The sequence below is a fragment of the Macrobrachium rosenbergii genome, chromosome 18 (genome assembly GCF_040412425.1).
Source record: "Macrobrachium rosenbergii isolate ZJJX-2024 chromosome 18, ASM4041242v1, whole genome shotgun sequence".
NCBI lineage: Eukaryota > Metazoa > Arthropoda > Malacostraca > Decapoda > Palaemonidae > Macrobrachium > Macrobrachium rosenbergii.
The window spans coordinates 7493243-7509412 of NC_089758.1; the positions used below are offsets into that span (position 1 = coordinate 7493243).

Here is a 16170-nt window from a genome sequence, read left to right on the forward strand (position 1 = left end):
TCTATCTTTCGGTGGTCTCGGTATAACGCCGTATGAGCCGCGCCCATGAAACTTTAACCAAGGCCCGGTGGTGGCATATCCTATATCGCTGCCAGAAGCACGATTATGGCTAACTTTAACCTTTAAAAAATAATAAGGTATTTTGATGATTGGAGGGTGGATGATCAACATACCAATTTGCAGCCCTCTAGCCTTAGTAGTTTTTAAGATCTGAGGGCGGACAAAAAAAAGTGCCGACGGACAAAGCCGGCACAATGGTTTTCTTGTACAGAAAACTAAAAATGGCAAAACGAGCTGGGGGTTAATATTCAGTTAATAATTATCATAGTAAAGGCCCTTGCAAATTCTTCCCAATCTTATTAGCGGGGTCTGTTTACTCTTTGCAACCTAATATGTTTAATGAAACGAAGAAATTCTATACATATCACATAATCTAATCACAATGTCATTTATTGTTACGATTTTTTACCGTGCTTCACGGAGTCAAGTTAGGGTTCATCGCACTGATTTAGACTAAGGAGAGCTGTTAATCAGCTCAGTGGTCTGGTAAAACTAAGGTATACTTACTTTAGACTAAGAAAACACGAGGATGCTATACTTAAATCATTCACAAGGTCAATGTAAAGAAGACGGCCGCCCGAAGCTATCGTTTATTATGTTTGGGGCCGTAACGTAATATTTGGGGCCGTTCAAAAATTACGTAACCCTTTTTTGGTCATTTTTACCAACCCCCTCCCCTGTCAAGCCTCATAACACATGTCCAGACCCCCTAGATAATTATGTAACATCAGCTAGTAACCCAACCCCTGAATTAGTAGGTTTCCTTAATGCAATAATATATTAAAGTCTTGCCTAATACATGGAAATTATTACCTTTAGGTTTTTCTTAATACTTTTATGTTATGATATTAAAGAATCACAGATGAATTTGAAATGAAAATGTTCTCTTATGCCATTTACTTAATTTCCTTAGTAATTTAATTGGCAATTATGAGCGGTAGTCAGTTTTTAGTTTGTGATATTATTATTCAAGTTTATCATAATACACAAAGTAGACTATGCCTAAGTTTGGAAGAGGATTAATTTAATTTGTGATATTTTTCTAAGTCATATTTATGCATAAAGTAGAGAATGTCGGAGCTCAGAAAAGGGATGAGTTTGTGATATTATTGTGTCATGTAATACATATAGTAGAAAATGTTGAAGTATAAACAAGGGTTCAGTTTGTGATATATTTTAAACATATAGGCTAATTCTTAAAAAAAAAATAAATACCATATTCCAAATATTACTAAAATACAATAAGAGTCTTCACTATCTCTCTTTCGCCCTTCTACATTTACATCTTTCCAAAAGAAACAAATGGAAAAATCTAAAAATGTTATGTGACTTATGGCTGCACCCCTCGCCCCCAACACGTCACACTCAACACTTACAATAAACCCCTTCCCAGCTAATGCGTGACGTAATTTTTGAACGGCCCCTTTAGGTATAAACATTAAATAAATATTATAAAAAAATGTGCATATAATTCAATACAAGTGAGACAATCTGAGAGATTTACCCATATAATGAGAAATATTTTTACTTTCATCCCGAGGGGATGTTAGTAAACATGGCGTCCCGGGGAGCTTCCGCCGAGGATGAATGTAAAAACAAAACAAAAGACGACAAAGTTCTCATTATCTCGGTAAACTTTTCAAATTATCTCGTCTACTGCATTACGTACACCCATTTTCTATATTGTTTGGCCAAAACATTATATTAATGAACGATATCTTCGTGTGACATTTACAATTCACATATTTTGAGTGAAAATACCTTTCCGCGTTATTTTACGCCCTCGGGCCTTTAAGTATCTACTAAAGTTATGACCGAAACAAATATCAGTGATACCCACCTTTGAAATGATTCATCCGCGTGTTCGTGTTGATCACAATCCATTTCTTTCTGGTTGGCTTTCTCTTGTCTCCGGCGAATTTGTGAAATGGGAGGATGACATTCCAAAATCATGTGGATTTAGTACTAGGTTTGAGACCACCAAGTGCCCGATTTATTTTTGACTGTTCGTTTGTGAGTCTCCTCCCGTTGTTGTAAGAGCCAAGGTGTACTTTCTGCTTTGTCACTGATGCTGGATAGAAGTTCACAAAGAAGGGCAACATATATAGTTAAATTTTAGCAATTAAATTTCCCCAGGCACAAAACGGTATCGACGTCACTTTCGACAACTATCCAACTTGACACTGACGTAACAACTTCCATGCGTCACATGGTGCGTGTGAAATTTTTTCCCACCAAATCTCTAGTGGAAGAGAACTTACAATATTTGACTAAACATGATTAAAGGACTGAGTTCTGAAAATTACACTGAATTATTATATATAAATCCAGATTAGTAGGAGTTAAGATTGCCCGGTTGTGTAATCTTTGGACCTTGGTATAATCAGTCACGTACGAACATGAGACCTCTGAACTAACAAAAATCGCCCAGTCCCCGATCGAGACACGTTTACGGTGATAGAAATTCATTTCTCGCTATAATGGTTATGATGCCCTCCCGATAGGTTCTAACGATGAAACAGTTTTAAAACTCAAATACCAACAATGAAACAATTTAAATTTGGTGTCCGCATGGTATTTATAGCGACACACTAAGTATAAGTATACCTTAGTTTTACCAGACCACTGAGCTGATTAACAGCTCTCCTAGGGCTCCGAAGGTCAGAAGGATTCCGAGGACTTAATTTACTAATGGCTAACCAACCAATCGGGCCTTACTTCGCAACGGGACCTACAGCTTATTGTGGAATCCGAACCACATTATAGCGAGAAATGAATTTCTATCACCAGAAATAAATTCCTCTAACTCTTCATCAGCCGGATAGCGACACACTGGTAAAGGATTTTTGTATAGCCTTAGGATATAGGTTCGTCACTTGACGTCATCCTAGATGGTGCAGGATTTCAGACAAAACTATCAGGCATTATCATCTTTAAGAGCAAAATTATAGTTTAATATTTACGCCGAGTTAGGATTACTCTCTTTCTAGAGGAATCAAGGCTCATCAATTTGCTTTCAAGTTCTTTAAAAATTCCTTCAAAAGGATCAGAACAGTATAAATGTATACATATATATATGTGTGTGTATGTATATATATATATATGTGTATATATATATATATATATATATATATATATATATATATATATATATATATATATATATGAGGGTGAAGACAGCAAGTACCGTTTCTAGGAACTTGACGAACCTTCACGAAGGACAAAAGTACTCACGACCTAGGCCGTGAAGGTACTGAGTAACAGTAACAATAATAATGGTCATAACTGTACGTCCAGTCTGCATACTTGTTATACAGAAGGCCAATGGTAGGAGAAAGAAGCTGACCCATGCAGGGTTGGACGAAGGAAGACATAAACATGTTCAATACTCAAAGACCATCACTGATACCTGAGAAAAGATTATGTAAATGAATACATATTGAATGTTGTTTTTAGAGATTGTAAGGCTGAGAAGTTAGACAAAAAGTCAAGCACTCACAAAAGCAATAGGGTGTATATATATATATATATATATATATATATATATATATATATATATATATATATATATATATATATATATATATATATATATATATATATATATATATATATATATATATATATATATATATATATATATATATATATATATATATATATATATATATATATATAATATAATGTGTGTGTGTATGTAAAACCCCACAAGACTGACATTTGTTTTCGGATTATCTGTTACCACCTTTGCCCAAATCTGTTGCTATAATAGTACGTTGCCTTTTCAAGTCACTCGGTATAGGATGACATGTCATCATTATTCATCAAAACAACGTCCCAATGGAAGGTTGCACCCTCCGACATTTTCACCATGCTGCAAAATTTCACCATATTACCTCAGTTGTCTCCAAGATCTGGATGACAAATTCTGCTTTTGAAACTTTCGTAACTTTGGGGCTGGATGCCAAGCATGTCCCTTTGAACTGGGCAATGCAAGATCTGATGACATCAACAAGGGACGAGTTTCAAGGACGAGTTTCAGGTAGAACAAAGGCGGCTTCAAGAATTCATTAATGCTTCGCAAGAGCAGGCCAAAGTTGTTGGGAGGACCGCTTGAACTTCTGCAGTTTATTCAACAGTTCAGCCTTTATATCTGTGCTCCAAATATTTATATTGTTATAATGTTAAGATTGTTCGTAACCGTCGTAATAAGTGTTGCCAGTTGTGAGAGAAGCTTCCCCAAGTTAAATTAATCAAAAACTATCTAAAATCAACTATGAGTCACCTCAGATTGTCAAACCTCGGGATGTCAATAGAGCATGAAATTACTAATCAGTTGGACTTTGATGTTGTTATTAGCGAATTTGCTGCTAACGAAGCCAGTAGGGTTCCGTTGTAAATCTGCTGTGTTGTTTTTGTTTTAGCTTTATGAAATAAAATAAATGATTGAGATGTTAAGGGTTAAAATGTGGGTCTAATTTTCACCAGTGAAGCACTTTTTAGCATGAGAAAGGGACGGCACTTTCAGAGTCCGCACCGGGCGCCACTAATATATAGGCTATACATATACAGTGTATATATATATATATATATATATATATATATATATATATATATATATATATATATATATATATATATATATATCCTTAAGTTGGTAACTTTCAGTTGAATATAAATAATTTAGTCCTAAAAGTTACTGATAACGTCGTGACTTAGGTGTGATGCGGGTCTGTTGTATTAAGTTATTCGTAAATTTTAAATACATTCATTCTATTCATAAAGCTCATAATCATGGGACAAAAATCATGAGGTGAAATGTCAAAAGGATAATTTACAAATATTCCTTACTCCCCCTACCTTCCCTGGGCGCCTCAAATTTTCACTTTTCACTTCCTTATTTTAAGCTCCACGGATACTGTGTGTGGCGTAATATTTCGCGATGTTTTTGTAATTAAGACAATGCATATTTTGAAATAGCTTAGTCAAAGCAGGACAGGATGTGTTAGTTTTGTGATGGGTTTTGTGAAAATTGATACACATGGAACTTCCGTAGAAAAAAAGTTTTGACTCCTAAAAAGGGTGCAGTGTGCCTTGTGAGTCGTGACAGGTTGTCTCTTGTGTGACGGTGAAAGTGTAGTCTAGACTATCCTCGTTAGAACACTGTAAGTAATGTTCACATAAATCTCTGAAACTGCATGTAACAGGCAATCCCCTGGGGGTACGTACATGTTAGTATAAGGCTGGTGCTGATGGAAATATTTATTTTCTTAACATATTTGCAGCCATCAGTAAGGTTTGGAAATGCCTCGGTAGACCTTACCAGCACAGTGCCGGCTGCATCGCGCAACATTTTTGTAAATGTTTACAATAACATGAACATCTGAAGTAGATGAAATAAGGTTTTATTGAGATATTTTTGTGAGTTTGACGCGGAGCTAATATATAGAATTACCGACTAGGCTAGTAAAAACCAGTGGATAACATCAGGCCTGTGATAGTTTGACTAATAAAAACCAGTGGGTAATACCAGGCCTGTGATACTTTATTCTTGGGCAAATAAGTGAATCTTCTTTTTCAGACGCCTTAGGGGTTATCATGTTATTCAAACCACTGATTTTTTTTTTCTAAATCCTACTCCTCAGTAGGTATCTACTGTATAAGTTAGGCTATGAGAGGACCCTAGTGGTAAAAGGAAAAACTTGACTTAGGCTATAGTAGGGGGGAAAAATGAATGAATGAATTGTTCTAACAGAAATGATTTACGGGTAAAATGCATAAACTAGAATGTAAGCAGTTGTGAATAAAATGTCGTAGGCAGGCAGGCGCACAAACCTTACCTTCCCTAACCTAAAGCTAGGCTGTTGGTTCCTAAGCTTGCTAGGGGTCACCACCTAGCCTGACCTAGAGTACTATAAGCCATGGAATAAAATGCAGGGATGCATGCTAACTTTACCTCCCTTAACCTAACTTGTCATAGGCTAGGCTTCTGGTGCCTGACCTGGGTAGGGGACCATATATTGATCTTAAGTCATAAAACTGGAATACAGAAATGCACGCCAACCGATTCCTTTGGACCAGTTCTTGACTATTAAAGAGGATAGCCCCTGTATTTGCTTTAGTGTTGCACATATATATTCCTTACCCAACTTTTAATAGGGAGCCACGTCTTGTCGTGATCCCTGTTATTAAATAATTTAGCCAAATTTGTTTTGTGAAGGAGGGAGGCTTATCAGTAGAAGAGATTACTTCCAGATGGATGAATATTATTCCCTAAGGAAATAGAAACCAAAAGTGTTTATGTAACAGTATTATTCAGCACAAGGTTGAAATGGTAGTTGAACTTAAAAACAGCATTGGTTAACTGGTGGCTAGGGAAATAACCTTCACTCACTTGCCATCACCAAACAGTTTCTTTGGCTGCTAATTAGTGTGGGCGGTGTGCTGTGCACTCTAGAATCTAGAGTGATTGTTGAACTTTAGTATCTTCCTTTGTATGGTTTTTGGTGTTATAAAACAGCAGTTCAATGATGCAGGCTATTTTCTGTGACCTGCCAACTGAAAATCTGCCAAAATTGGTCATTTGTAGTGAATTTTACAGCCAGTGTAAAAGGAAAAGAATGTCACATTTCAGCAGAGATGCATCTTAGTCCAACCTTCTTAACCTAACTTGGCCAAGGATGATGTACCCTGACCTGGTCAGGGAAGCCCCATCCTTCCCTATTTAACAAAGATAAATGCTAGCTTACCTTTCCTTTAATTTAATATGATTAGGGATGTATTGCCCTGAATTGGCCAGAGGGGTTTTGCCTTCCCAGGACCTCCTTTCCTGCCATTTTTTAATATGGTTAAAGACCAGCCTACCATTCCTTTAACCTAACTTTTTTTTTTTTAATCTACAACTGAAACCCCTTTAGACAGACTCTTAAACTCAATAGGGCTCCAAAAGAAAATCAGCCTTCAAAAAATAGAAAAAGGAAAATGTGATAACTAATGAAATATGGGAGAATGGAAAATAAAACCAACACCTGATATCAAACATAAGGAGATCACTAGACTCCCCACCTGCACTAGGCAAACTATTTTGGTTTAGTTGTAGCCAAGATGTAGCTCTCCCAGCAAACTGATTTGTATTAAACCTGATACTAAGGAATGACTGTCTACAGTAGCAACCTGCCTAGAGTTGTGAGCAAAAACAGAGTACAGAGGAAGTTTCTTATCCTAGTACATTTTATACAGCAAATATAATTAATTCATTTTACGTCAGTGCCACATGTGAACATTAAGATGACATAACTCTATCCAAGAGTTTAGGATGAAAGTCAACATCCAAAAGACCACACTGAAGAACAGTACTCCAAACAAGAAAGGGGAAAACACTTAGATATATTACCATTCTGACAAAACATTTAGATATATTAGCGTTATGACAAAGCACTTGAAGACATTTCAGCAAGACACTTGCTTTTTTAGAAGCAGAAGCAATAATACATATTGTATGCTTCTGAAAAGTCAATTTCTTAACTAAAGTTACAACTAAGATTGTAAAAAGTCACTGGCATTTAAAACTGTACTACAGTATTTACATGTAAAGCATGGTGCAAAGGCAAAAAATTTGGATCAACTATCATACTTTGAGTTTTAGAAGGCTTAAGTTTCATGTCCCAAAGCACACTGCACTCATCAATTCATACCAGATTGCTGTTCAAGGAATCTGCAACCATAAACCTAAGAAGGCATGGAGAAGGAACAACAACTACAAGATTGGCTTCATTGTTGTATGCAATTGGTTTTTCTTCAGAACTTGCCACATGTCAATAGTATAGGTAATGAATAGCAAAGGTCCAAGAACACTAACTTGAACACCTGAAATGACATTAATAAAGCTACTATACTGGCCATAACACAGACCCTGCATTCTGCTTATTAAAAATTCATTATAAATTTATAAAAGATCCACCAATTCCCTATAAGCCTACCTTTTATATAAGAGCTTTGTGATTCACATGGTCAAAGGCTGCACCCTTATCAAGCAGACATTGACAAGAGTGCATCACAGTGACCAAGGCCTTTTTGGAACCCAAACCATGATTGTACTTAATAGAACATACTACTGTATTGATGGCGGGGTCATCTCTGACTTTGACAAGGGATATTGGAAGTGGCCAAGGGGGTAGCAGCTGCACTGTAATGGATCTGTTTTTCCATTCAACTTGACAACACTCTTGCATGAAGTTGCATATATGTTTGTGTTTAACACTTTAACAGTAAGTTAAGAATATAGTAGATTCACAATGAGTGCAAATTCTGAAAGGATCCATGCCATTCACTTCACAATTGAAGCAAAGACACATTGTACCCATTCATAGTCAACTTGGCCTACCTTCACCATATCATTCATGATTAGAGGTATATGATTGGCTGGATAGGCCTGAAATTAAATGGGAGAATATTGTAGGTCAAATTCAAACAACCCAGATGTGCTTATCAGTTGGTGAACTGGAATGATTGGTCTCATTGATAAGATGTAAGAAACCCATCCATGTTAAGTAGCTTAAGTAGCCGTGAGATGGGTGACAGCCTTGAAACACATCTCACAAGCTGAAAATCAATGTTGATTCAGTTTTTTCATTGTAAACCAGAAAAGTACAATCTGCAAATGTACTAAAAAGTATGTTCATTCTAATATTTTGAGGTAATAAAGAACATACATTCTTTGATGTTTGCTTGAAGACTAATAGTTATCATCCTAGGGGCCCTACTTGCAGACTAATAATTATCTTCCTAGGGGCCCTGCTTGTTCCAAGGGGCCCTGCTTGCAGACTAATAGTTATCTTCCTAGGGGCCATGCTTGCAGACTAATAGTTATCTTCCAAGGGGCCCTGCTTGCAGACTAATAGTTATCTTCCTAGGGACCCTGCTTATGGACTATTAGTTATCTTCAAGGGGCCCTGCTTGCAGACTAATAGTTATCTTCCAAGGGGCCCTGCTTGCAGACTAATAGTTATCTTCCAAGGGGCCCTGCTTGCAGACTAATAGTTATCTTCCTAGGGGCCCAGCTTGCAGACTAATAGTTATCTTCCAAGGGACCCTGCTTGCAGACTAATAGTTATCTTCCTAGGGGCCCTGCTTGCAGACATAGTTATCTTCCAAGGGGCCCTGCTTGCAGACTAATGGTTCTCTTCCAAGGGGCCCTGCTTGCAGACTAATAATTATCTTCCTAGGGGCTCTGCTTGCAGACTAATAGTTATCTTCCTAGGGGTCCTGCTTGCTGACTAATAGTTATCATCCTAGGGGTCCTGCTTGCAGACTAATAGTTATCTTCCAAGGGGCCCTGCTTGCTGACTAATAGTTATCTTCCTAGTGGCCCTGCTTGCAGACTAATAGTTATCTTCCTAGGGGCCCTGCTTGCAGACTAAAAGTTATCTTCCAAGGGGCCCTGCTTGCAGACTAAAAGTTATCTTCCAAGGGGCCCTGCTTGCAGACTAATAGTTATCTTCCAAGGGGCCCTGCTTGCAGACTAATAGTTATCTTCCAAGGCCCTGCTTGCAGACTAAAAGTTATCTTCCAAGGGGCCCTGCTTGCAGACTAATAGTTATCTTCCTAGGGCCCTGCTTGCAGACTAAAAGTTATCTTCCAAGGGGCCCTGCTTGCAGACTAATTTATCTTCCTAGGGGCCCTGCTTGCAGACTAATAGTTATCTTCAAGGGCCCTGCTTGCAGACTAATAGTTATCTTCCTAGGGGCCCTGCTTGCAGACTAAAAGTTATCTTCCAAGGGGCCCTGCTTGCAGACTAATAGTTATCTTCCTAGGGGCCCTGCTTGCAGACTAAAAGCTATCTTCCAAGGGCCCTGCCTGCAGACTAATAGTTATCTTCCAAGGTACCCTGCTTGGAGACTAATAGTTATCTTCCTAGGGGCCCTGCTTGTGGACTAATAGTTATCTTCCAAGGGGCCCTGCTTGCAGACTAATAGTTGTCTTCCTAGGGGCCCTGCTTGCAGACTAATAGTTATCTTCCAAGGGGCCCTGCTTGCAGACTAATAATTATGTTCATAGGGGCCCTGCTTGCAGACTAATAGTTCTCTTCCTAGGGGCTCTGCTTGCAGACTAATAGTTATCTTCCTAGGGGCCCTGCTTGCAGACTAATAGTTATCTTCCTAGGGGCCCTGCTTGCAGACTAATAATTATCTTCCTAGGGGCCCTGCTTGCAGACTAACAGTTATCTTCCAAGGGGCCCTGCTTGCAGACTAATAGTTATCTTCCTAGGGGCCCTGCTTGCAGACTAATAATTATCTTCCTAGGGGCCCTGCTTGCAGACTAAGTTATCTTCCTAGGGGCCTTGCTTGCAGACTAATAGTTATCTTCCTAGGGGCCCTGTTTGCAGACTAATAGTTATCTTCCAAGGGGCCCTGCTTGCAGACTAATAGTTATCTTCCTAGGGGCCCTGCTTGCAGACTAATAATTATCTTCCTAGGGGCCCTGCTTGCAGACTAATAGTTATCTTCCTAGGGGCCCTGCTTGCAGACTAATAATTATCTTCATAGGGGCCCTGCTTGCAGACTTATAGTTATCTTCCTAGGGGCCCTGCTTGCAGACTAATAATTATCTTCATAGGGCCCTACTTGCAGACTTATAGTTATCTTCCTAGGGGCCCTGCTTGCAGACTAATAATTATGTTCATAGGGGCCCTGCTTGAGACTTATAGTTATCTTCCTAGGGCCCTGCTTGCAGACTAATAATTATCTTCATAGGGGCCCTGCTTGCAGACTTATAGTTATCTTCCTAGGGCCCTGCTTGCAGACTAATAATTATGTTCATAGGGCCCTGCTTGCAGACTTATAGTTATCTTCCTAGGGGCCCTGCTTGCAGACTAATAATTATCTTCATAGGGGCCCTGCTTGCAGACTTATAGTTATCTTCCTAGGGCACATGCAGCTAAGCAATTTTACCATTGGCATTTGTTGTTGTTTGTTTTTCATTTACATCAGGGTTTTCAACCTCCAGTTAGGGGTACGCTCTCCCCACGGGTGTTAGGGTTAGGGCCTGGCCGCCCACTAACTGCATAGCCACAGGTAAATAATTATCAACAATTTTCTTCATTTTTATGGAATTCTTTGTGTTTACAATATTGTTGGTTATGTCAGGAGAGTTGTGTACTTACTTCCCTTCAGTACAGTACTTGCAAATATACACAATGGAATGTTTTTCTGCATTTGTTTTGTTTTCTACTTTATACAAAGTGATGGGGGTACATTATTGACATAAAAATACCCAAAATGGTACATGGGGAGAAAAAGGTTGAAAACCCCTGATTTACATGGAGAAAAACAAGGACAAAGACATGAGGGATGGGAGTGTGTGGGAGCTTCACTCCCCCTGTGGGTACAGATCCACATGAATATTTTTTTTTTTTTTTTTTTGGGCCAAGTTGTACACTCTCATCTCCCCTGTAAGGAGTACCCTGGTTGGTCCCCCTCACAGAGGTGTAAGTATAGCCTACGAGGAAAAGGAGGATAGGATGCATTCACCTGTGTCCTCATGAAGGAATACTCCCATTGTGACTCAACTGAAGCACTCCAGCTGTTTTCTTTCTAGCACTGCTATACCTCTGCCCCTACCACCTTCCTAATTCACCCCCTTGGTCTAGGGAGATGGGGAGGGGTTAATGCAGGGAATAGAGGGCATAACTCCTCCTCCTCCTCCTCAGATCTGGTTAATGACGTTGTTAGCCAACCACAAGAGCTATTGTTGATGTTTTTAACAAGTTCAGACTTGTTTTGTCTGGCATTCCATAGGGCAGTGCTGTTGGGCCTTTATTTTCACTGATGCTGCTGATAAGCGGGGACTGCCTGTATATGTGCACGTCAACACTTGTACCTGTACACCCTTACTCTCTTCTAGTTTAGTCTTGGAGTTGCATGGGTCAGTTGACCTTGGCTTGGAACTCAGTTCCTGGTATGGGAGTTCCATGGTGTTACATTTGGTACTTATCGTAGTAAATGGTGTTGGGAATGGGTACCATGTGTGGTAGAGCCAGCGTTTCTGTACTCTATGCTTGGTGTGTTTGTGTGTATAGTCATCAGATCTTGTGTTTATGTACATGTAAGCTGTTCTTGGTAACCATCTTGCCCATTGCAGGCTATCCCATACCATACGCCAGTACCCAAGCTTTTCCACGTCTAAATAGACGAGTATTGCTCAAAAAAGAACCCCAGTGTGTGACAAGTACAGTGGCTCTCTACCTGTGCTTCTATGGGCATACGTGGTTAAGTCAGCACTACGCTCTTGTGAAGTGTGTTTAGTATACAGTTCCCATATTGTGCATTTATGGATGGAGCTTGCATGAAACAGTACTTTTGGGTGCTGGGATGATCTATTTATATGCACTCTTTTTGCTGCCGGGTTTTCCAGTGGTTCATCATGGACACATGCTTTTGCACAACACCTGCTCTCCTTTAGCAGCATATCCTAAAACAGCCTACACTTCTTGAGGGATTGAGTCACTGTTGCCCTCTTAGTGGGTGCATAGTGATGAACCATGCTTGTACGAACAGGATGTTCACCCTACTGTTTTCCAATGTATGACACCTACACATGAACATGTTTGCAGCATTGTGTTTGTATCTTGTTTTGGTGACAACTGAAGCAGCACCAATCAGCTCTTACTATCGTCCCTCTTGCCTTGCTTCGTGATCAGGAGTTCCAAGAGGATTGGTCATGGTTGCTGGACAACAAACAAGAACCTCGTTGTGAGATTTCTCCAGAACTCTCCATCTCCTGGAATGCATGTACAGTTACACTGGGATGAGTTTGGTTTTGAATGATCATCTGCATATTAACCTCAATTTCAAGAGGTTTGAGTTAATCTGAAAATCCTTATTGTGCTGAAGTCTGCAGGTTAGTGAACCATGATTTTGAGTGGTTATGACAGTTGATTTTTATTTTGTTTTTGCAATTGATGCCATTAGGTCCAGTCACTCCTGTCCACAAGCTGAGCTCATCAGGGCAGTTGGTTTGTGAACTTTTTCCTGTTTAATCCTTGAGGTTGTTTCTCTTCTCAGAACCCCTGTAGTATTAGTAGTATTGAGATTGTTTGGCTCTTTGTAAGCTTCATGATCATAGTAAGGTAACTACTGCCCCTTGTTGGATCCTATTGTCAATTGAGTTTTCTTTAGCGTTCAGTTGGGTGAGGCACTGCTGCAGTTGTGGCTTGTACCAGTTAACCTATACTTGCTACTTGGTTAGATGTTGCAGAACGGATTTATTGAGGCTGCTTGACTATGGCTTGGGATTCTTTTCTAGTTTGTCAAACAGCAAAGCACTCTGCCTTAGGCTGGTGAATAGCTCCATGGGTTTTTCTGAGAGTATTCACCCCTGCTTTCAGCTTAGACCCACTAGAGTGGGATACAGTATGTTCTTTGTTACCTAGTGAACTGATGTCCTCAGGGGTGCGTTATTTTAGAATAAAGATTTCTTTGCTAACATTTCGTCAACCTGGGGATCTTTCCTGTTAACCAGTTCAGTATTGGTAGGCCTCCTCAAGAACCTGTCATATTTGAGGACACTTTGCTCCTTATGGATGACATCCTCTGCTCTTGCTTTGGTGTCAGCTGGAGTGGCACTGATCAGCTCCTACTGTCTTCTCTTTCCGGTTGCTTCATGATCAGGGAGTTCCGAGAGGATTGGGTATAGTTGCTGGACAAGAACCTCCTTGCAGGAGTTCCCCTGAACTCTCCATCTCCAGAAATGCATGTACGCACAGCTGCACTGAGGTGAGATCATGGCACACACCTGAGTGGCTCATTAGCCTCAGGTGTGTGGGCCAAGGACAATCTTCAATGTCACATCAATATTTTAGAAAGGCAGGAGAGACATAGAGCTTCATAGCAGGTTGTGGTCACCAAAGTAGGGCACAAACACGAGATTCTTGGCTGAAGGAACTCTGCAGCTCAATGATGGGTACAGACATGCTCACTTGCATTGCTAAGCTGAGCGACTGAGTTACCAAAGTGGATGGTGATGGGCTTTTGTGCATGGGAGTTTGGGATCTGAAGAAGCTGATAAGGTCACTGTGACAGTACAAATGACCATTCTGTTTCATGATGACATTCCACCTAAACAATTGAACTTTTGTAGCCACATCCAGGCCCTGGGGGTGTCGTTAGGGTTGATGTTGGGGTTCTCCATAGTCTTGATAAACATATCAAAGACCATGCCCATGCTTGTACAAAGGTTCTCATTGTGAAACGGCCTCTTCCCTGTCATTGTTGTCGTCTTCTTCAGGGCCATCCTCATCACCAGTAGCTACTGCAGCAGCTATCTAGCTGTTGGACTAAAATCTGAAGCCAAGGTCGCCACCGATGTCATCTAGCTACTCCCATATGTCATTCTCAAGAATGTCGTCACGTCCCTTCATGAGTATGGCAAGGAAGTTATTACTTCAGATCCCTGAAAGTCCATCATGACCTCTTCTTTCAGGATATGGCTCCAACCATGGCTGGTCTGTAGTAATGTCTTATCAAGCATCTGTGAAATTGTAGATGACAGGCTTCATTGATTATCCCTGAAGATTCTCCAGTTTCCATGCTTGATACTTCTCATCCTCCAAAACTACCATCTCCTCCTCCAGGAACCTCTGGTGTAACTATTTTGTTGCAACAATAACATCTTGGTCTATTGGTTGAGTGAGTGCAGTCATATTAGGAGGTAAAAAAATGACCCTTTGTCACCAACCTCATCTAGGATCAATCAGTTTCCTGGTCTGTTCCTTTGGCCTGTGTAGGATTTTCATTGTGGCTGGGGATTTGTGATTGATATTCCTCAATGGGCAATTCACTCAGTATATAGCCCTGCCACTCATGTTCAGTAGGGACCATGCACAAGGTGGTAGTCCTTTCTGAACATGATATAGGTGCTCTGCATGCCAGTAGCCTTTACAAACTGATTGCGTGATGTTTCACCCCTGCACTTTACCCAAAGCTCCTTTAAGTGTCTGATGCCATTTTGCCCAATACCAAGTAACTTTGTGGCTGATGGTCCTGCATGCCAATCCAACAAAACTGTTTCTCTTTTATGATACTTAATTCTTAGTTGGAATTGTTGATTTTAATTAGCCTTTTCTAGGTGTTTTTTTCTCTTATGTCCTCCTTTTGTATATTCATTTGTTTCTTGTCTCCTTGAATGCTGTCTGTCCATCTTCTCATAGGTCTTCCTCTGCCTCATTTCCTTTGCACTGCCAAGTTGACGGAGTCTCCTGCAGCATGTCACACATCTCCCTTACGCATCAGATGCCCAGACTATCTTTACCCTGGCTTTTGGGCTTTGTTTGACTCTTCACTGAGTTTTGCTGATCCCCCGAAGCATTAATTTTTTATCGCATCTCTTCTCATCACTCCACTCATCCATTTGAGCATCCTCATTTCTGCCACATCCTAACTTATTTGTTCTGTTTTCTTCAGTGGTGCTGCTTGTGATCCATACAACAGCTGTGTGAAAACCATTCAAGTTACCCCTATTTTCAAGTACATCCATTTTCTCTCTAACCTTAAACTATCATCCTACCCAGAATATACCTTAAACTAGTATCTAAAACACTTTAATATAATTTCAAAGTCATCTTAAAACATCACCCTTCTGGGTTGTCTGCAGATGGATGGCTATAAGCTGTTACTGGAACTAGAAGTACTGAATGTATCACAATTTTGCATTGAATGAAGTTGTTTAAAATTTCAAAAGATGTTGCAAGTTGGTAGGATTGTCTAGGGGATGCCTTTTTTTCTAGACAGCTTATTTTTTTTTTCCTCATTCTGCCATGTACCAAGTCATGGTTACTACTGCTTGAGCAACTCCAAAGCTGACATGGGTGATGTGCTTGTTCAATCAGTTTAGGGTTCTGTCCAAAGTTGCAGACTCTTTGGTCGAGAATAAATTTATAGGTCAAGAGTGGTCATACCTCAGGTCATGATGCGTACAGTGATTTTTTTTTTAAATTGTGTCACTTGGTCATTTCAAAATTTGAAGGGCAAGAAGACAAATTAAGTTTCAGAATACCATTAAACATGAACGTTTAGTGATATTCACGAAGGTACAGACAGAAAACTTACATGTCTG

At 39.8% G+C, this 16170-nt stretch overlaps 1 protein-coding gene across 3 annotated transcripts in view; it reads left to right on the forward strand.

Moving 5' to 3' along the window:
• The window catches only part of LOC136848078 (prostaglandin reductase 1-like), a 98579-nt gene that overhangs the window by 39437 nt on the left and 42972 nt on the right, over positions 1-16170 (forward strand). The window contains exon 1 of one of the 3 annotated variants that reach the window (XM_067120257.1): positions 5022-5225. The exons of the other annotated variants lie outside the window; for them this stretch is intronic. The gene's annotated coding sequence lies outside the window, so the exon portion shown is untranslated. Of the gene's footprint in view, positions 1-5021; positions 5226-16170 lie in introns of those variants that run through there. 3 annotated transcript variants of the gene reach the window in all.